The sequence below is a fragment of the Amaranthus tricolor genome, chromosome 4 (genome assembly GCF_026212465.1).
Source record: "Amaranthus tricolor cultivar Red isolate AtriRed21 chromosome 4, ASM2621246v1, whole genome shotgun sequence".
Classification (NCBI taxonomy): Eukaryota; Viridiplantae; Streptophyta; class Magnoliopsida; order Caryophyllales; family Amaranthaceae; genus Amaranthus; species Amaranthus tricolor.
Genome location: NC_080050.1, coordinates 22,021,242 through 22,044,266, shown reverse-complemented (window position 1 = coordinate 22,044,266; position 23,025 = coordinate 22,021,242). Strand labels below are relative to the sequence as shown.

The following is a 23,025-nucleotide window of genomic DNA, read 5'->3' as shown; positions in this document are numbered from 1 at the left end:
TTCAGAATCTAAGTTCACAATGTTTAAGGTTTGTATTCATCACTTTACAAGCTTATATGATAGAGGTCATGAAAAGACAAGGGGGATTTGACTATCACAATCCTCACATGAACAAAACAAAGACGGCAAGGGAAGGCACTTTACCAGATTACCTAAGTATTGAAAAACAATTGGTTGTTGATTCACTTCAACATTTATTCACAAAGCTAAGTACAGATAAAATGAATCAGCTAGTAGAACTGATTGGCTATGCAGGGGGGATTGATCAAGGGACTATGCAAGTTAATGGCAATGTTGACATTGGAATGTAGAATTATCAGAAAACAGCAACAACCAATTTCAACCACAACTTCATTATTTTTAGGAGCAACAAAGCAAATCCAACATAATAGAAATCAGCATATGAACAACAAAACAGCAACCAATACATATTTTTGGGAAGAAGTTAAGCAATAATAGTACAGAACAGCAGCCAACACAACGTTAACCAACACAACAACATGTTTCAAATGTAAATCCTTTTGATTTTGGATATATTTTTGGGATCTTTAACAAGAGATGTTTCAGATGCAAACAACACAAAATTTTATGTTGTTTTCAATGAAACATTTGTATTCAAATATTCATTAATGCAAACAACACAAAACATATGTTGTTTCGAATTGGTTTTTTTAAAATCATTGAGTGGAAAATCGAACATCTTTGAGCTTAAAACGTTGGAAAACAATCAAAACCCCGTTTGTTCGATTTATGGTGGCTAAAAATTGCTCTCACTTACAGATCACAGAGCAATGGAATAAAATGCATTAAAAAACGTTTAAATTAAAAATCATCATTAGTCAATATCAACATGCACCAACACGAACAGAAACTCACTTGAGAAAGCACCAAGCTTATTAAGCCAATCTTCTTCTTCACAATCAGTATTCAAAAAAACAATATCAATGGAAGAATATTCACGATCAGGATACATATCAGGCTCAGGTGCGTAAATGGGTTCACCTTCAGAGTCATGTTCTCTTCCCCACTTAGGATCAGTCTTAACAGAAGTTGAGTCATCATAGTAATCAAAAGACTCTTCCTCAAACAATTTCAGTCCAGATCTAGGGTTTCCATCATCGAACCCCTTAAACTCAATCTTAGAAGGGGATTTAAGGATTCTCAGATGTAAAGAAGTAGGCGAGTTAGGGTTTTTCATGGGTGACTTGATTGTCGAATTAGGGTTCTTCAGAGGTGAGGTTAATGGCAATTGAGGGTTCTTCAGGGGGGATTTAAAAGAACTGGAGTTTGCCATGAGAAGAACACGAACGAAATTAAAGAAGAGGGAGAAAACACAACCCAGATCTAAGGTTATCATAGGATTGCAGAGATGGAGGCAAAGGAAGATGGTGAAGCATCAACCCAGAATTAGGATTCTTAAAGGGTAGAACACGAAAACAGCAAGGGAAATGAGGATGGGTAGGGTTTTAGGGTTAAAAAGGGAGGAAATGGTTAATGGGTGGGTATGTTAATTAGGTTTTAGATATGTTGATTAATTAAAAGGGAGGAAAATTAGTATGGGTAATAGAGGGTATAATTAAAAATAGGATAAAGCTACTAAGGGTATAAAGGTCAAAAACCTATACCAAAAATAGAAATGGGACAATTAACGTGACTTGACCATAAAAGGAAATGAGACACATAAACTGAATAAGAGAGAGTACAAGATACTACAAAGCTATTCTTAGTATCCTTCATATTGTTGCTAAAGATAAATATCTTTGTTTTTTCTCTTTATTTTTTTTTTCTTTTTCATAGGTTGAGGCTCAAGAAATCCGAAATGAGATGATATTTCAGTCTCAAAAATTAGAAATGAGGATAATATGAATCCTTTCTATAGAAAGACCAATTTAGCGACGAACTAGATTGGCGATGAATTTTAGTTCGTCACAAAGTTCCTCATGATTTTGAAAAATTGACGACTACGACGGACTACTCGACAAACTTAACTATCGCTAAAAATAAAGCCTTAATTTATTGCATAGGCCGTCACAAATATAAAAAAATCTTGACAACTCATTTGTCAATCATCACAAAATCCATTACGATGTTTTGAAAACCACGATAAACATATGCTCAATTGCAGTTGTGTCATCGTTATTTGAATGTTTCCTTGTAGTGAAATGAGAAAATCATGAAAGAACAAATGAAATATATTTTTTCGCTATTTAATGATGATAAGATTTAAATGACAATATATTTATGACCCGCTTGGTTAACATTAAAATTAAAATTTAAAATTAATTAGCAATTAAACCTCGAAATCCTAATGAGTAAAGACAATATCATTTTGTTCCACTAACTTGTTTTTATACATCCTGTGCTACCGCGGTTTAATTTTTTTTTTTCACAGTTTTAAAGTGTGTTTGAAGCTCAATATTTAATAAGGCCTCGTATGATATATTTAAACTTTTAAACATACATGAAAAGATCTTATATAAGTTTCACCCTTTTTAAAAAGAATATTTCTTGTAGGAACATAAAATGGGAATGGAGTAAATAATTACTTTGTAAAAGAACTAAACATTCCATGTGGCATCCTCAAAAAGATTTGCTATATAAAATTATCAAATTAAGTAATTGCTATATTTATTAAACTAAATAAGCTAAAGTTGATTTTATTTTATCAAACTAAAATAAATTTACCTATTTTTCTATAACGATCTTTAAATCTTCTTTGTGACCAAGTAATTAGAGATAAACAATAGTAGAGTTTATTTTCAATATTATACCGGTGTGTATATTTAAAAACAATCAATATGTGAATTTATTTTCAGTATATCAAGGAAAAATTGGTTTATTTTTGACAATTTACCTACCTAAATAAGGTAAAGTTGATTTTATTCTATTACATGATATTATATTTTATTATATTTCTATTGCATTAATTAATTGATTGAAATATACAATAAAATTTGATTCAACTAAAAAAGGTTAAAAAAAAACAACAACTCCCTAATATTATTTTATCTCTTCTTTACTATCATATATCGATATTTAAAAAAAAAAAAAAAAACACTCATTTTAAAGGTATGAAATAGTATACTTTAAAGGGAAGTGAAAACTACATACTATATATCTATCATCAAATGGCATTGTTATATTATAATTATATTGATTATAAATTTTTAAGGTGAAAATTTCAATTTTTATACCTTAATTTTAATAAATTTGTGCGTTGCACGGGTTTTTATACTAATACATTATAATAAGCAAAGTGTGACAAAATTATTAAGATGGAATAGTACTCAACAACTCATTATATAAATAACGAAAATTGTTAGTAATAAACAAAATTTTTTTTTTGATCAAATTGATTTATAATTGACGACTTGAGCTACAAATAAATATGTTAGACGTGAGAATTACGTTGGTAAGACATAAACGATGACTTTGTGGGTGAAGATAAGTATCTGATCAAAATCCAAGTATTGAGCTGGAAAGCGACTACAAAAACAAAGCAGCAGCGTGATATATTGACAAAATTAGTGAGGCCAGAAAGCCATGATATCTACCTATCCATATTATATAGAATCAGCATATAATACTACTCCATATCTGTAAAGGAATCCCTGCCCCCATCATCATCTATTATCTGAAGTATATGAATAAGATGAAGTTTCATCCAACTCGCTATACTTTTCCAGTACTGAGTCTGATCTGAATTCTGAACATTTAGCCTGCATTTAATTTCCAGTACTAATTAGAAGTACCTTTTTGTGCTTGTGAGAGAATAGAGAATAGAGAATAACTTCCTTTAATTAATTTCCACACCTAATCAAGCCTGCACTGTCATACAAGTATTATGTTTCATTCCGTCCACTTTTTGGTTTTGGATACTTTCTCTTTGTTTTGTACTTCAAATATCATTTTTTTTTCCTTACTAGCTTCATCTTAGTATTTAGTTGGGTGGGTAGGTAGTATTTTGGTGGGGTATAGATTTAAATTTTATAATTCAACATTTAGAATATATAGACCTTGATTATATATATTACATACTTAAAATAGAGGGACAATATGCTATAAATAGAAAATCTAGATAACTGCCTCAAAGAAAAATGCAAAACAAGAAAACATAAGAAAACGACGAGTCGTCGTTTACAGGCGACGAATCGTCGCTTTGGTTTTGGAAACTCATTCTGAGACAGTATGAAATGTCGAGTCATCTTTAGGGGAAGCTTCAACTCGGCGCTATGGACGACGACTTGTCATCAGTAAACGACGACTCGTCGCTTGCCCCCTGTTCTATTTTTTACGGTTTTGTTCGTTTATTTCGTTAGTGTTGCTTAAGTTCAATCACCAATGAAGATTGATAGGAGATTGAATACTCTCTAGAAGGGCGGGGTGTATAGAGAGTATGCCCGTTTAAATTTTTCTTTGCGAGATGAGCTCAAGAGCTTAGGAGACCTTTCAAAATATTTTTTGAAATTGTTTTAGGTCAAAAATAAATCTAAAAACTAAGTACGAAAAAGAACTTAAATAAGAACAAAGAATTTGTTAACGAGGTTTAGCTATCAATAGCCTACTCCCCCCATATGGGTTATTTTCCAACCCTTAGGATTCAACGCTTTTATTAATGAACCCTAGATAACTAAGAAGATCTCTCTATCATCTCTTACCACGTTTTTCCCCTTGAAGAACATTTTACAAGTTTCCTTAATAAAAGTTTTAATCTCAATCTCACAAAAGAGAAAACAAATAAATACTTTTAAAAGTATTCCAAACTTTAAGGCATAAATGAGAATAAAACTCTAAATCCTATTACAAATGAGAGAATTAGATGAACCATGAAGAACTAAATTTTACAACCCTTTTTTTTATCTTAAGACTCAAAGTAATTAGAAAGCTCAAATGTAAAGTGTTGTATTGTAGTTCTTCCATTCTTAAATGAAGCCTCTATATATATGTTACGCCTTCAAAATAGCCGTTAAGAATATAAAAACTTCATTCCTTAATTTTCTCCACTTGGTTATGTTGAATTAGTCTTCAAAATCTTGGTCAGCAAGTAAAATGGACGCTTTACTTTGACTTATTCAATACAAGCTTGTTTGTTGTTATTTTCTAGTTTCTCCAAAACTTTGTGGTCCTGCCATGTGAGTACTTATACCAAGCGCAGCATATTGATCAATTCAAACTACTTAACCAAATTATATATGCCACATATTATTCTATGATTATAGGTCCACTTGAATATGACTTCCCTATATTTTAGATGCATTAAAAAACAATTTCATATTTTTAGGAAAGCCTATAATTAGAATAACTTGTTCACTAAGTAAATCAATTATTTAATTTATCAATAAAAACCGTGTGATTAAAAACACAGTTTTGCTTAGTCTAAATTATTTTTCTTATAAAACGTTAGATTTAAGTCAACTTTCGATCAAACATGTTTCAACACATATTTGGACTTTGAATTTAAATATTTATCATTTAGATATTTTATATTTAATATGATTTTGGACCTATTAAACAACTAAATATAATAAATTAATTTATTTGTTTTATTTAATATGCATTTTGAATATCATCATCACTTAAAGGAGTTGAGTCTTTAATCTCCCCCTTGATGAAAAATTAAAACCATATTTTTCGAAATCATATTACTATGTGAAAATGATTTTAAAAACATGATAAGAACAAACATTTAAACAAAATATAAACCATGTAAGTTCATTAGGAACTTTTCAATATTTTGAAATCTGTCTCAAAACAGAACAGTTTTTATAATATATCTATATTATTTGATACGTATCTACCAATAACAATACATGCAACGGTTCTAATATCAATCAAATTTTATCAAAACAACAAGCAACCAAGCAACCAACCATAACTCATGCAAAGATATCAAATTTAAAGGAAAGGTGTAGTTTCAACCAGTGTTGGTGGTGCAGGAACAACAACCTCCTCTTCTTTCTTCTCCTCCTACTCCTCTTCTTCTTCTACCTCTTCCTCTACCTGCTCTGCCTCCTCTTTAGTCACTTCCTCCTTCTTTTCATCAGCCTTTTCCTCCTCCACGTCTTCTTCTTCAACCACTTCCTCAACAACCATCCCCTTCATCTCTTTTATGAAAGTATCTAGCATACAAGTAAGAGTGGATACTTTTTCGTGAAGTTCAAGGAGGGATAATTTGATTTCACTAACCTCAGAGTCAAGGAACTCAAGGTGAGAATGGGTAGTGTGGTCTTTGATTTGTGGTTCAAGACGGTTGATTTTCTACCCATGGATCTTTTGAACATCCTTCTTTTCAGAAACTGATAAATTTGAGTACAACTCATACTTACCATTAACTTTGAAAATGCTAATGAGAGGGAGGAGATTGTTATATAGAGACTGAGGACCAGAATAATTCACTTCCTCTAAATCAAAAAGTAGATTAAAAATGGTTAAACACCGATGTTAACAAATTAGCATAAAGAAGAGCAATGTTACGAAAAAGGAACTACAAAAACGCATGTTACAGTTGCAACTTTCCACATAAAAATAAGGTGAGCATCCGTAACAAGTTTGCAAGAGGAATTTGCGAGAATAAACAATTTTAACAAAAAGAGTATGAGGCAACTTATCAAACCAATTCAAACCATTGTGAGTAAGTTGTCAGGTAGGAGAAAAATCAGAATGTGAAGCAAGCACACATATACCTTTGGCGTTTTGAAAAGCTACGAAATTGGGGGTGGAATCTTCCATATTATGTGAGAATTTGAACAAATCATTGATTAGGATTTTAGAGATTACAATATCTTTGCCCTTGACAAAACTCCTTAAGGTCGGAAACCCATCTACAATAATAAAAGAAAGATTACAATAAAGGATTTTAATAATAAAGGATTTTAATAACAATGGGGTAGGTTATTGAACCTGGATCCAACAATTTCCTTGGAGTTGTTTGAATAAATGATGAAACAACGTCAAAATCTTCGATAGAAAGAAATTGTAGTCAAGAACATCAACAAAGGATAATGATCGATGCTTGAATGTGTCAATCCATCTACCAACCACTGTGTGATTTCAAGTTTTCAAAATATCTTAATAAGCAAGAGGTGAGGGAATTGATGGGTTAGGAGTTTCAAGCCCTAGAGTCTTCGAAGACTCGCCTTTTTCATATTTTGTAGAAGAACGAGTAGGTTTTCTTTTTGGTGCTATTGATGAGTTCTTGAAAAGCTTTAAAAAAGAAAGGATTTGTTTCTTGAAAGGGAAAGCAAAAAGGTTGTAATGGAAGTAAGAATAAAAATGACGGTTCAAAAGGATTTTAAAAAGAAAATGCAGTACAAGTGAACATCATAAAGTTGTGATTTGACTACTTGAGAAAAAGCAATAATGAATGGGAAGGGAACAACTGAAATTTAGATCGATTTGGGATGCTTAGAGTGAAGTGAGGAGTGAGTATAAATGATAATGATGAGCCTAATTAAATTCTAGTTGAACTAGAACAAGATTCATGAACTAGGAATTTAAGGTGTAGTTTGATGTTTTTATTATTTGGTTGTTTGTATTATTTGGCTATTTAATTCATATTCTTATAATTTGTATTATTTGATTGTTTAACTTATATATAAGCGTCCCTCATAGCAGGGTTGTCTCATATAACAATTTTGTGATATTATAAATGAAAGAGGAGAAATTAAAATTTAAAAGTCTCACCTTTAACCACTTAAATAATTAACCAATTGATTAATATGTAAAAGGAAAATTACCTAAAATAAATCAATTTTTCACCGATTTTCCTCCAATAATCTCAACTATTAATTAACCATGAATAATTTGATGTATATGGTTATTTAACCTATAGTGTTGTTTGGTGACCTAGAACCGGTTATTAAAATTTAAAATCATTTTCTTTTTTATATATTAAACCTTAATAAAGTAATTTTTCAAACTCGCCACCTCATTGAAGACAACGTACAGTAGTCCACTATTGAAGTAGAAGATAGAAACTCGTTTTCAGGCCTGGCTCAATCACCAAAAATTCTTGAATATTTATCCTCCATTAATGAGCCAATTTTCTTAACTTCTTTCTCTGATTTCTTCCCCTTTTCATTTTCCTTAAGTCCTAAAGACCAATTCCTTATCCCAAAAATTCTTGAACTTACTGTTGAAATACTGTGTGACTCGAACAGCAGTCCGCGGGGCGCGGAGTACCTACTGCCTCAGGTCCGCGGGGCGCGAAGCTGCTTCTGTTTCCACTTCGCGGCTCGCGTAATGGCGGTTTCTTGGCATGTTTTTGGCCGGTTATTCTTAGTTTTTAACGGTTTCTTTTGTATTTTCTTAACCTAATTCCTTTTTATTATGAGGTATACTATATAGAGGCCCTATGTAATTAGAATTAGAATGAGATGCAATGAAAAATACAAAGTGAGGAAAACTAAGAGAGAAAAAGCTTGGAGAGCCATTGTTGTGGTTTCTCGTGTTCATCTTGTAATCTCCCGGTATATAGTGAAAAGTTTATTCTCGGTGCCGGTGGATGTAGCTATCATGTTGATAGTGAACCACGTTAATTTCTCGGTGTAATTTTCTTTATTGTTTGTTTGAATCTTTATTGTTTCATTATTATTTTCGATCTTTGCTTCCGCTGTCGCACAACAATTGGCATCAAGAGCTCAGGTTTTATCCTAGGAAGAGTTTTTGAAGGAAACAATGGTAGGAGATTCTACAATAAGGATTGAGAAATTTAACGGAAAGAATAGCTTTGGGCTATGGCAGATTAAGATGAAGGCTTTATTAAAGCAGTTGCAGATTTGGCGTCTGTTGATCCCAAAGAGTACGTCGTCTACGTCGGGATCTGGAAACGGATGGACTGATGAACAGTTAGTAGTGATGGAAGAGAAGGCTCATTCTACCATCTTACTAAGTCTTGATGATCATATCATCACGGAGGTTGCTGATCAGGAGACGGCCGCAGAATTATGGTTAAAAGTGGAGTCACTATACATGACAAAATCTTTAACCAACAAATTACTACTGAAACAGCGGTTGTTTAGCCTCAAGATGCAGTCAGGTACACCATTAAGGGATCATCTAGAAAATCTTAATTCTATTTTACTAGATTTGCGTAATTTAGAAGTTAAGATAGATGATGAGGATGCAGCGTTAATATTGCTTGTTTCTCTACAAATAGTTATGAGAACTTTGTGGAGTCTTTTGTGGTTGGCAAAGACTCGTTGACCCTAGAAGAAGTGAAGGCAGCACTTTATACTAGGGAGTTGCGTCAAAAGGCGACAGGTGATAATGAAAATTATGGCAATGGGTTAGTTGTTAGGTCAGATAGAAATTCTAGAAAGAATAAGGGGTCTAACAATAGTAATGGTGCTAGGTCGGATACTTGTAATAGTAGACATGGGTCTAGCAACACTAAGACCATAATATATTATCACTGTCAGGAACCAGGACATTTTAGGTCTAAATGTCCAGAATTAAAGAATAAATCTCATGCCATAGTAGTCGAAAGTAAACAGAGCAAGAGCTATGATTCGGAGGAAGATTTAGCATTGATTAGTTGTGTTGAGTCTAGTGATTTGGTTGATAGCTGGATTCTTGATTCTGGTAGTTCATTCCATATGAGTCCTCATCGGGATTGGTTTGATACTTATGAGTCTTGTTTTGGGGCTTCAGTTACGATTGCTAACGGTACTCCATGTGAAGTAGTAGGTATTGGTTCTATGAGACTTCGGACTAGTGATGGGAGAAGGGTTACTTTGACTGAGGTGAGACATGTTCCTGCGTTGGAGAAGAACTTGATATCGCTTGGGACCTTAGATGATTTGGGGCTCAAGGGTGAGTTTAGCAATGGGGAAGTGAGTGTCTTTAAGGGTTCGGATTTGATACTTAAGGGTGTCAAGGTGAAATCCCTGTATGTCTTTCAGGGTGTTACGCTGCCTAGTTCTGCTGTTAGTGCTTCTACTTGTCACCAGGAGATGACGATTTATGATAGGCATGGTCATATGGGTGAAAGTAGAGGGTTGGAATTGTCCATTGGAAATCGTCTTACAAGTGTCAAGGATGCCTACCTTGAGGAAGACAAGCATTGTGTGTTTGGGTTTAAACACGGGTGTGTGCTTAGCATTGAAGCTCATGATCACTTGTATGGTAAGATGGTTAGTTGGATATATTTGGATAATTCGTTTTGTGGATTTGTTATGTTCTGTGTTTTAGGTATTTTGTGGCATCATACCTATGGGATAACACCATTGCAGAGCGGTGTTACAGGAATAGCAAATTGGACCTTATTAGGGAGAGTCTTATGCATGCTCTCTGGTACTTGGTTGTTGAGTAGATACTGGATTAGTTTGTTCGATCGGGGTTTACACACGGGATTAGAGGTGCCCAGTATGTGTGTGGTGTGGCTCAGTAGGGTATCGTGCTATCTCATATTTGCAGCAGCTGGTTATGGTGATAGTGGTACTGAGTTTGAGGTGGAGTATGAGGTTAACTCCTCATCCATTTCTGTTCGACCCTAGATTGATGATGTTGATGCTACCCCAAGTATCTCTCTGACTGTGATTTCTGGTGCTATCTTTATCTCTGTAGATAGTTTAAAGGAATCAGTACAGGGAATATTCCGCCGATCTAAAGGGTTTCAAGAAAAGCCTATATGTGTTCTCGAGAAGTCTAATAGGTTGACTGTAGGGAGTGTTGTTTTGTTGCTATAAGTATGGTAGGTTATGCATTGAACCTTGTGGGATTGGCGAGGTTGGTAGCCAATTTTGTGGAGTCACTTGGACCACCAACTTAGCACGTAGTAGAGTATAGTGAGCGGGCGCAGTGGCTTTGCATCGGGTTTGGCTTGAGAATGGTTTTGTTTCACTATGGTTTGATGAGGTAGTGGTTGACTACGTGTTCTCGTCAAGATGGAGATTGTTGAAATACAGTATGACTCGAACAGCAGTCCGCGAGGCGCGGAGTACCTACTGCCTCAGGTCCGTGGGGCGCGGAGCTGCTTCTGTTTCCACTTCGCGGCTCGCATAATGGCGGTTTCTTGGCACGTTTTTGGCCGGTTATTCTTAGTTTTTTACGGTTTCTTTTGTATTTTCTTAACCTAATTCCTTTTTATTATGAGGTATACTATATAAAGGCCTCATGTAATTAGAATTAGAAGGAGATACAATGAAAAACACAAAGTGAGGAAAACTAAGAGAGAAAAAGCTTGGAGAGCCATTGTTGTGGTTTCTCGTGTTCATCTTGTAATCTCCCGGTTTATAGTGAAAAGTTTATTCTCGGTGCCGGTGGATGTAGCTATCACGTTGATAGTGAACCACGTTAATTTCTCGGTGTGATTTTCTTTATTGTTTGTTTGAATCTTTATTGTTTCATTATTGTTTTCGATCTTTGCTTCCGCTGTCGCACAACACTTACATCCTCCATTAATGAGCCAACTTTACTTTGAGTTCTTTCCCATCCAATTTTGGGTTTCAGAAATAACAATTTAATCATTTTTAATCTTGGTATTTGGTGAATCAGTTAAACTGTTGTAGCATTCTTCATCTTCTACCTTTTACTGCACCATTTGTATTCTTCCTTTGTTTCTCTGTTTATCTCTCTTTTTTTTTTCTGGCTTTCTATTCTTATCAAGAAAAATACTCCCTCCGAATCAATTTAGTTGTCCCATTTCTTTATTTGGCAAAGTCTTTTTAGTTGTCCCATTTCTATTTGTCAATCTTTTTTTTACTTAAATATCCTTAGTTCACACAAGTAATTACGAATATACCCTTATATACCTTATTTACCCAACTACCTTTCACTACTTACCCTTCACTATTTACCCTTTACTACTTACCTTTTTTAATGGACCCACATCATCCTTAATAACCGTGCCCAAGTAAATGAGACATCTAAATTGATTCGGTGGGAGTAGAATATAAGAGATTATTAACACTTTTAATTAACAGTCTACTAGAATGTTTTTTTTACCTAATTTTTTGATTCAATTAGTAATAGTTTTGATCTTTTTTCTTTTCCTTTTTTCGATTCTTAACTTGTAGTTTTATCCTTTTTTATGTTCTAATTTAATTTATTTAGGTTGGATTTTTATATTCAGTTAATAGATTTTACTGTATTAGTAGTCACAACTTATGAATCTTGAGAAATTTGAAATTTTGATTCAAATTATGTTGTTCTAATTTTGATTTTTCACCCAAAACAAAGAACAAACTTTTTTTTTGGCTGATATTAATGGATGACTAAATTATGTTAGTTCGACGTAATTTTTCCTATATAAAAATCATCTTTTTATCATTTATTCAACAAAAGTATTTTTCGGTCACTTTTTATTGCATCTTTAAGCATATATAGTTGTATCTAGGGGCACTCAAAATCATGGTTTATTCACCAGATTTTCGATTTTTTGTTAATCATGATCCAAATTCCGTTGAAAATCTGTAATTTAATTATTCGTTTTACCCAAATCGGGTACCAAATATTCGGTCTTTGAAAAAATGCTTTTTTTATTTTATATTTTTGTGTACAAAAAATTTATTTAAGCCCACTTTTTTTTTTTTTTTTTTTATCATTATTTTTTTATAGTTTAAAAAACAAATTATTTTAACAATATGATCGGATATAGTCAAAATTACTTAACAATTGATGAGTTATGCAACTTAGTTGTAGTTGGTAATTGTAAACATTAGCATCTTCAAAAGCCTAAATATATTTTTTCTATTAAATCGGATATTGAAAGAGAATGGCTCGGACCCAACAATTGTAGAATAATGGTTAAAAGATGAATGAAAAACAGAGCATAAACAAGGGACACAACAACAATCAACACATTAATGACTAACCAAACACATAGAAGAAGCTCTCAAGATAGTGAATCCATTCAACAATGGAGATCACCTACAATCTAATACATAGAAGAAGAAACTCTCTGCCTTGGTTCTCAAACCCTAGCCCTTCTAATGTGTATTAGCCTTACCTCTTCCTTCTAATTATGTTCTAAGCCCTCTTATATAGCCATACAACATATTAAAAGCCCTAGAACCAACGGCATAAAGCCCAAACGAATCCCCAAACTAAAATAAAAAGTCGCAAAAAATCGCATACTGGGGCCCGCTCGACCGAGCCCCTTATGCTCAAACAATCGAGTGAACTTCCAGAACCTACTAGACTCCATTGATGCTCCGCTCGATCGAGCCACACTTGCTCGACCGGTCAAGCGGCTGTATCAAGAACCTGCTGCTTTGTGCTGAGCTGCTTCCTTGGTCATGCAACGTTCTCCTCTAGCCTTGCCTTGATAAATGCATCCCTTATGCACCATACTCTTGTTCTTCGTTGCACTCTCATCACGGCACTCCAAAGACCCTCCACATGAGGGTGATTTGGTGCTTGCTCTAACTGATTTCCATTTTCACTAAAATCCTTAATTGGATCCGGTTTCGATTTAAAAGTCGAATATTCAATTTAAATATCGGATAAAATATTCAGTTTGAAACTGGACACTTGATATTCCAGATTGGATGATTACGCACAAGCCCTAGTTGCGTCCAAACTTTGTTATTCCACGACATACGCATCTACGTAAAATTACAAGAACTCAACGTAAAATTACAAGAACTGATATTAATATGTAAGCTAACCAAAAAATACTTAAATGAATAAACAAAATAAAGGTGAAATTTATACATGTTAATGAAAAGGCCAAGTTCTACACAGTGAGATTAATGTGAGATTTTTAAATTTTGATTTTCCATCTTAATATGAAGATGGAGTATTTACATATTTGCGTACATTTTAATTTTACAATATCGAAGATAGAGGTGTTTAAAATAGATTCGATGACTTAAAACTTATTTGACTTTATAACTCAACTAAATGTGATCTAACTTTAAAAATGATTTATATTTATATAAAAAAATGTGAAAACAATATGCAAATTCAAATCAACCCGAAACAACTAATATAAAATCAATCTAATAATCCAAATGAAGAGGACCAAGGAGATGCTCACGATGTATCACTGTCTCAACTATGATCAGCCATCTGACAATTTGTACGCTTGCTCATTTATGTACATAGAATATCTAATTAACTTTATGTTTTATTTTGGTACATGTCTTCCTTTTACTAGAAATGGGTTTTTTGTCATTATTGCCCCCTCATCATGCGCCTACATAACACGTATACTCCTACCTCTACGGCTCTACCTTTTTTTTACTTTCGGAGACATAATAAATCTGATAAAAGAAAATTGTTAAAAAATTATCCCATATAATTTAAGTGTCATTTATTTGCATATAAGTTTTATAGGAATTTAAATTCTTAAGAAGTTGATAAATTGGATGTTGTTTTTGATAAAAAAAAAACAAAATTATGAGAATTTGAAATTTTCAGGAAGTGTAACATCCTATATTCTATAGAAATTAACTTATTATACTCATTCCATGACTATTTAGAATTCATATGGTAATGAAAAAATTTTTGTTAAACAAACAACTTTTTTAAATTCGTAGGAATTTAACAAAAGAAATGAATACCTAAAAATTGACAATTCTCATAAGAATCTATTTTCTATGCCAAACAAATGATCATTGAGTGTATATAAAATTTAAATGGATTTACTTAAAAACTCCTTTTGTCCCATTTCCCATTATTATGTTTCCTATTCCTTGAATAAAATACAAAATACTAATGTACAAAATAATAAAGAAATTGATTTATATGGGTTTTTTTTTTGATAAAACATTGATATGAATAATAAAGAAAGTTAAATCACATAGTCATTGTATGTATTGATAAGATTACAAATATTAATTCTATAAAAGAAAAGTGAAACATATAAAAAAACAGTTCAAGCAAAAAGTTAAATATAATAGTGGGATGGGAGAATATATCTTTTTAAATATTATTTGATCTCATTTTTGTATCATATTGAATGCAACATATTCATTTTACGGCCCGTTTGGTACATGGTATTAGAGGGCGATAATGGTAATAAAATTAAGTAATAAAAAATTTGGTTGTTTGGATGTGTTCAATGGTAATAGATGGTAATAAAATAAGGTAATGAAATTACCAAAAAGAGCCATTTTTATTACCATCAAACAACCTAGTATTAGGCTGTAATGGTAATGAAATATTACTGTGGTAATAAAATAAGGTAATGTTGTCCAAAAAAATAATAAAGAAGAAAAAGGTAATGTATGTAATTATCCACAAAAATATTATTATTAAAAAAAGAATCATTAGATACAATAATTTAGATATAATAATGCTTTTAGATACAAATATACCATAATGAAACTAAGAGTCATTACCATTTTTTATTACTAACAACCAAATGCAATCAATGGAATATTATCTTCCATTACCATTCTTTAGTCATGCACACCAAACAAAAGAATCTTCATTACTAATTCTCATATCCATTCCTTCATTACTATTGCCATTATAACATTTCATTTCCATTACTTCATTACCATCAACCAAACGGGACGTTACTGTTTTTTATATTGGAGATATTATTGTTTTAGTAGTAGTTTGGTCAAAAGAATTTATCTAATATTAAGTGTTTGATTTGTACTTCACCCGTTTCCGTCTATTAGTTTTTATTGAATTTTTCACTCTTTTCAATTATTCGAGTTTCATTTTCTGTAAATACGTTTTATTTAAAGTATTTTTATAAAAGACTACATAGAGATCAAGTTTGACCACAAAGAATAAGTAACTTGAACATAATTACATTATCACAAAAACTTGCGAATTGAGACCGTCCAAATAGACCAGTTCAAAAGCTAAAAATAAAAAAAAATCAAATAAAATAGCCGATCTTCTAAAAATTGAAGAAGTTCAATTTTAATCTTAACGGTATCAATTTAGACATTAAAGATATCATTTCAACTTAAAGTAAACCTTAAGCAGATCAATATATAAAATTTCAATTTTGACCTAAAAGTACTCAATAACATTAAACTGATCAATTTCTATGATTCTTTTTTCACATTTTCAGAACGAAGGTAATAAAATGATATTATTCTATAGATGAATTTCAAACAACAAATAAATGGTCAATAAAACTATCAATAATAGTGTTAAAACATTGTACAGTCAAGTATTCTTATTCTATGCAACCTAATGGTTCTAATGGAACATAAAGTACATGTACTCTTTAATCATCAATCAATAATAGTGGTACCGCTCTTCTTCCGGTAGTTTGTATTTATAATGGACTTGGAAATAATGTTGTAGCTGTAGTGTTTGCTTACCCTGAATGTGAAAGCGGAGGAAGTGTGGATCTCGAGTTATGTTTATCAATTGACTTAATGAATGCTTTTGAAAATGATCAAGAGTTCTTGGCTATAAAAAATTTTAATTTTGATATAAAAGTACAATTTAGACTTTAGAGTGATCAATTATAATTATTTATAACTTATAAAAAAATCAATTTTAATCTTAAGATATCATTTATGACCTTAGATAGATCAATTACTAATTAGACATTAAGAAAAACTATATTAAGCCGATTAGTCTCATATTGAGACCATGACTTGCAGAAGTTTATGTTAAAAGACTTCATGGAGATAAGTTTTAACCACTAAGAAGAGTTTAAATAATGAGAAGGTGATCTCCATCAATTGATAACCTGAAATCTACTCTTAATTAGAGGTGCTTATTAGTTAGATGCCAGTAAGTTGACTGTTTCAATTAAAAGAATGAAAAATTATCCTAAATAATAAATTTTTTTTGCTAATTTTACAAAGTAATGCCAATTTTTGATTAATTTAGGGGATTTTTTTTAGAAGAATATCAAATTTTAGTTTATTAGTTAATTTACCAATTTGTTTGTCATATAATTTCTTATAGTTTGATTTTTAACATGTAATAATGGATATTCCATGGAAATACACCCTAAATTAGTTGATTAATCAAAAATTGATATTAGTATAGGAAAATAAGTAAAAGATTACATTAATCCTGATAATTTTATCCTTAAACGAATACAATTGGCAAAAAAAACTCTTATTCGATTATAAGAAAGATAATACTATTATGAATAATGTGCAGCTGTAAGAAAAAATTATATAGCATTCACCTAAAATAGTATTCACTCGATGTTGAGCTTTTGTCACATTTGCTTTTTACAATATATTTAATGTATTTTAATTATAAATATCTCTATTATGAATAATTAAAAAATTTTAAAAATTCAAATTAATAAAATTTATATTAAGACGAAGATTCTGATTTATAAATTATATAGATTCCCATACCAAATACGGTTTATGAATTATTTAATTAAAAATTTTTAATCGTGTATATGTAATTAAGTTAATTGAAACTATAAATGTACAAGATTATTTTATCGAAAGTATATGTTTAACCTAAATAACTAATCCGAAATCAATCCAATAACCCAAATAAACACCTCTTCATATTTATTGTCCTTGACAACAATTATATTCTCATAAATTTAGTCTCTAATTAACTTTGTATTCATATTTTGACTTTTATTTCTCCTATAATATTTATCAAGCATGATGTTAGTTAAATTACATAGGTCGTACTTCATCAATTGTATCTTATTGGGTAATTGTTATCTGTTTATACTTAATATATATAATGGTATTTGACAGTTAGCTCTTACTTTAATTATCTAGGAGTAATTGTTTGTTGTTACAATTGTATTGACTCTTTTTGTTAGTTATCAAACGAACAACATAAATCACTTATTAATAGATATATTTGATAAAATTAATCGTTGGATGTTTATTGTTTTATTAGAAAAAAAAATAGGAGATAAATTAAAGGTAAGAAAATCATTTAATAAATAAGTTTTTATTTTTTATTTTTTAATTTTTTGACTATCAGATCAATTAAAAAGTTATAAGTCAATTGATAAGCTAACCAAAAAATTAATTATAAAATAAGTCTAAATTAGATATAATGATATTAATCGTAGCATTTCAATAAAGAGTAAGAAGAAAAATCAGATTTTTAACCTTTGTAGTTCAATTAAAAAAAAATACTAATAAAAAAAATCAAAGATGAAAAATAAGATTTTTAACCTTTGTAGTCCAAATGAAATTACGAATTTGCCCCTAATTTTTAAAAAATTACAATTTTGCCACTCATTTCAAATTTCTTATTTATAATAATAATAATAATAATAATAATAATAATAATAATAATAATAATAATAATAATAATAATAATAATAATAATATTAATAATAATAATAATAATAATAATAATAATAATAATAATAATAATTATTATTATTATTATTATTATTATTATTATTATTATATCAATAACAATAATAATAATAATTAACTTTTTTATATTCTTCAAAAAGAATATAAATAAAATTAATAATAATAATAATAATATTATTATTATTATTTTCCAAAAAGAAAAAAAAAACATTGAGTCGCCCAAAATTGGGCGACTCAATTTTTTTTTTTTATCTTTTTGGAAAATAATAATAATAATACTAATAATAATAATAATAATTTATAGATTAATGTGGCCTATTAGCTCAGATGGTTAGAGCGTTGTACTAATAACATAATCTCGAACCTGTGACCTTTATGTTATTAGTACAACGCTCTAACCAACTGAGCTAATAGGCCACATTAATCTATAAATTATTATTATTAGTATTAGTATTATTATTATTATTTTCCAAAAAGAAAAAAAAATTGAGTCGCCCAAAATTGGGCGACTGAACCGGGGTCCAGTCGCCCGGTTCTGGGCGACTAAACCATGGTTCAATCGCCCAATTTTGGGCGACTCAATTTTTTTTTTAATTATTAATTTTAATTTTATTATTGTTGTTATTATTATTATTATTATTATTATTATTATTATTATTATTATTATTATTATTATTATTATTACTGTTATTATTATTAATTTTATTTATATTCTTTTTTAAGAATATAAAAAGTTAATTATTATTATTATTATTATTATTATTATTATTATTATTATTATAAATAAGAAATTTGTAAGGAGTGGCAATTTTATAATTTTTTAAACTTCAGGGGCAAATACGTAATTTCGTGGGAAGGGGGTGACGATAAAATGAAAAGGGGTGGCGAAATTTAGTAACTCCCATATATAGTTTCACAATTTCTCAAATAAGACAGATTTATATTGAAACCATTTTTATTTCATTGGAGTAATTTATATATATTTAAAGTATTAAAATGATTACTAACTACTTAAAATTGATTAATTATAAAAATAAACTGGTCTGAAAGCAATAAGCAATGGTAAGAAATATACCATCTCTTCCATCAATCTTGCCCAATGACAATTAATGAGATAATTAAGAAAAATGAATAAAGTGGTAATTTATAGAAGTGTGGGAGAAATGTGTAAATAAAATGAAAATATAAGTTAAAATTTGTAGATAAGAATTAAGAAAAAGCAAATCAAAGCAAAAAATAAAAAAAAAAATTAATAAGACAAATTAAAAAACTGCGACAAATTTGATGACACATGTGAAATAGCAGCCTTTTTATGCGTCAAAACACGGTTTTGTAAGCTTAATCATCAAGCAAAGTACGGCTTAAAGTTATTGCTTAACCATCCCTTGATCCAATTCCAAGCCACGCGCATTCTGATTAACCCCCTAATCCATTACGCCATCAGTGATGGCGTTATTTTATGCATAAATAATTGGCAATCATCATTATTAATTACGAAGTAATACTTTGTTTATAAACTTAAACTACACATAACTTTTTCTTTTAATTCTTCGTTTCACTTTATTTATTACTATCTTCTTCCTTAAAAAAGTTTTTATTTGTTATTTTAGGGTATTTTATTTGTTGTTTCATAAAGAATAGTTTATTTACATTATAAATTTTGGACAGGATAACCTTATTCATTCTTATTTTAATATTCGGGAAATTTTATGTTGTAATCTTGAACTTTCAGCTTTTCCACGTGAGAGACAAACATTTTTTTATTTTACGTGGTGACCTTGAGTAGTCAAAAGATAAGTTTTTTTTTATTAAGTTTACGCTATTTTTATCCAACGTAATGATATTTTTTTATTCAAAAAATAAACATCGTGATCACTTTAATTGACCACATATTTTGAAATCAAGTCGAAATACGAACTTATTTTAACAAAAAATTTAACATTTTCTCTACTACATGGAAAAATTTGAAGCTCAAGCTCACCATGCGTATTCAAAAAACATTTATGAAAAAGCCAAAAACTCAGGATCACCACATGAAATTTCCCTTAGATTTTAATAATGGTAATGGTTTCACATGTTTTCCACTAACTTTATTTTTTTAATATTTTTCAATGTATATGGTCTCCACTTTTCCTCCATCAAATTTATTATTTAATAAAATAATATATCTATTATTAAAAAGATTTTAAATATTGCTTGTCGGAACTTCATTAAGGAACGAAAGAAGTATTATTTGGAAGATAAATTATACTTACTCCGTTTTATTTAGTTGCATCCAAATACTTTTCACGTAATCTAATGTGTTATTATCTATTTCTAGAGATACACAACTAAAAATTATAAAAAATTGATATTATGAAATATGAGACGAGACGAATAGAACAAGATTCCACATGGCTATGTTTTCTAGTATAATAGTCACAATATGTAAAATATCAGAGAATGATGAACAATCACTAGTTAAAAAAAAACTATCTACCACGTCACATATGCTACTATTTTTTAATTACGCAGAGTAAAAATGATAGAAAAAATAAGTCAAAAAAATTAATACAAAATTTGGTTTGGGTGTATGTAAAAAAAAAGAACGGAATAAATCTTCTTCATTCTTTTAATACTTGGACATGAGCCTTGTATACATTATTGTAGGTAGGGATGGCAAAATCGGTGGGTGGATGCGATATGTTCTTCCTCATACCCACCTAAAATTTTTATATTCATCACCTACCCATCACTTATGGCAGGTAAAATTTTCATGTGGACGTCTGCCTATCTGAATATGCATTTAAATCTATCTACGCCCACTAGGGGCCTATGGCCAACTGGGTATACCCATCTTATATGCGCCTCATATCCATTCCAAGTCCACGTTTTATACTTTATAAATCTTTACAATTTAAGTATACATATAATTTTGTTTAAATCATATAATGTAATAAAATAAAATTAATATCCTTAAATTTTTTGTCCATAGTTTTTAATAAAAATATACACAATTGGTATAAATTAGTACATTGTAATATAGGGTGAAGACTATGGAGCAAGTGGGTATGGGTTAGGTGGGTGGATATGGGGCAGTTAAGACATCATACCCACCACCTACCAATTACCTATGACAGGTAGGACTTTTCATACTCATATCCATCCAGTATCTTCTAAAATCATACCTATACATGTTTCAATTAGAGCAAATACGGTGCAAAATTCCGTATAATTTTATCAACATATCATCCCTAATCTTAGGTGATGCATTTCATAATTTCAAGATACCCACCACCTACCAATTACCTATGACAGGTAGGACTTTTCATACTCATATCCATCCAGTATCTTCTAAAATCATACCTATACATGTTTCAATTAGAGCAAATACGGTGCAAAATTCCGTATAATTTTATCAACATATCATCCCTAATCGTAGGTGATGCATTTCATAATTTCAAGATACCCACCACCTACCAATTACCTATGACAGGTAGGACTTTTCATACTCATATCCATCCAGTATCTTCTAAAATCATACCTATACATGTTTCAATTAGAACAAATACGGTGCAAAATTCCGTATAATTTTATCAACATATCATCCCTAATCGTAGGTGATGCATTTCATAATTTCAAGAATATTAAAAAAGAATTTGCATGAGATAAAACTTTGTTAACTTCTTAGGCCAACAATATTGAATTTTTGTACCCATATTTCAAATTTCACTCATAAATAATCCATTAAATATCCTTCAAAATTTTTATGTCTCCCCATTTGTTATCTCAACAAAAGTTTTTCATCCTTCAAAATCCTTTTTTTTTCTCTCTATTCCCCTTCATTTAAACAAAAGTGTCAATCTAACAACTAATTTTGGTCAAAAATACAAGTATAAAAATTCACATACAATCAAACTCGAAAATATATCCAAATCAAATATATTTAAACAACTATGCCAATTCGATTAACATGAAAAAAATTAATAACTCAACTAAACTCTGAATTCCATAACTAGGGGAGGTTTCAAGCATATTCAAAACGTTCAATCATATAGGACCCCGAAAAATTAAAGGCCTCAATATTAAATTATATAGTATATATTAAGTATTTAAATATATAAAATTATTATAAAAATATCATAATTTTTGAAATTTCACGAGACCTTCAATAAAATTTTCAATTTTCATTCCGGCCATGCTCTGAATTCCATACTTCAAATGTCAATTAGGTCCATTAGTATATAGGAAAATGAACACCTATACTAAAATGAGACTTGATTGTAAATGGGTTATGATTTGTGTTCACAACCGATTGGAAAGCGACATTGATCATTTTGATTTATTTTTTCAATTGTTAATTTTTTTATTTTCACATTTTTTTAAGGCTGAAATTCACTATATTTATTGTTAAATAACTAAAAAATCGGTATATTGATTAACTTTCCGACTGTTAGATGTTAGTCGGAGATTTCGACTGATTTCCTACTAAAATGAAATTCTAACTACATTCATACTAATTGTTTAAAACAGTGGGAAATTAGCAGGTAGAAACCTATACCTACTGAATTTCAACCGTCTTGAATAGTCGTTATAAAGATTTCTTTTGTAGTTGCTTTTATTTTTGAAAAAATATTTTATTATTGAAGCTTTAAAATTTATATTCATCCTTTTTATGAAACTTTAACTATTTATTTTGTAAAGACAAAATATTTATATATTTTTTTAAAAAAACTTATAATGTTAAATATTTTCATACAAATTCTTAACCCGTTGAAATGATTTGATATCAACTCAAACTGAAAAATGACAAAAATAATCTGGTTCAAAAATTTGCCCTGCCCAAACATTTTGACTGGGC

The 23,025-nt window shown here is 30.2% G+C and overlaps 1 long non-coding RNA gene across 1 annotated transcript; it reads right to left on the bottom strand.

Annotated features, from left to right (window-relative positions):
* Window positions 1-5,506: 5,506 nt before the first annotated feature.
* On the bottom strand, window positions 5,507-7,408 carry LOC130811406 (uncharacterized). The gene is made up of 3 exons (XR_009041165.1): window positions 6,901-7,408; window positions 6,684-6,821; window positions 5,507-6,401 (listed from the first exon to the last, which is right to left on the bottom strand). It is a non-coding gene; the product is annotated as an uncharacterized LOC130811406 (long non-coding RNA).
* Window positions 7,409-23,025: the final 15,617 nt, after the last annotated feature.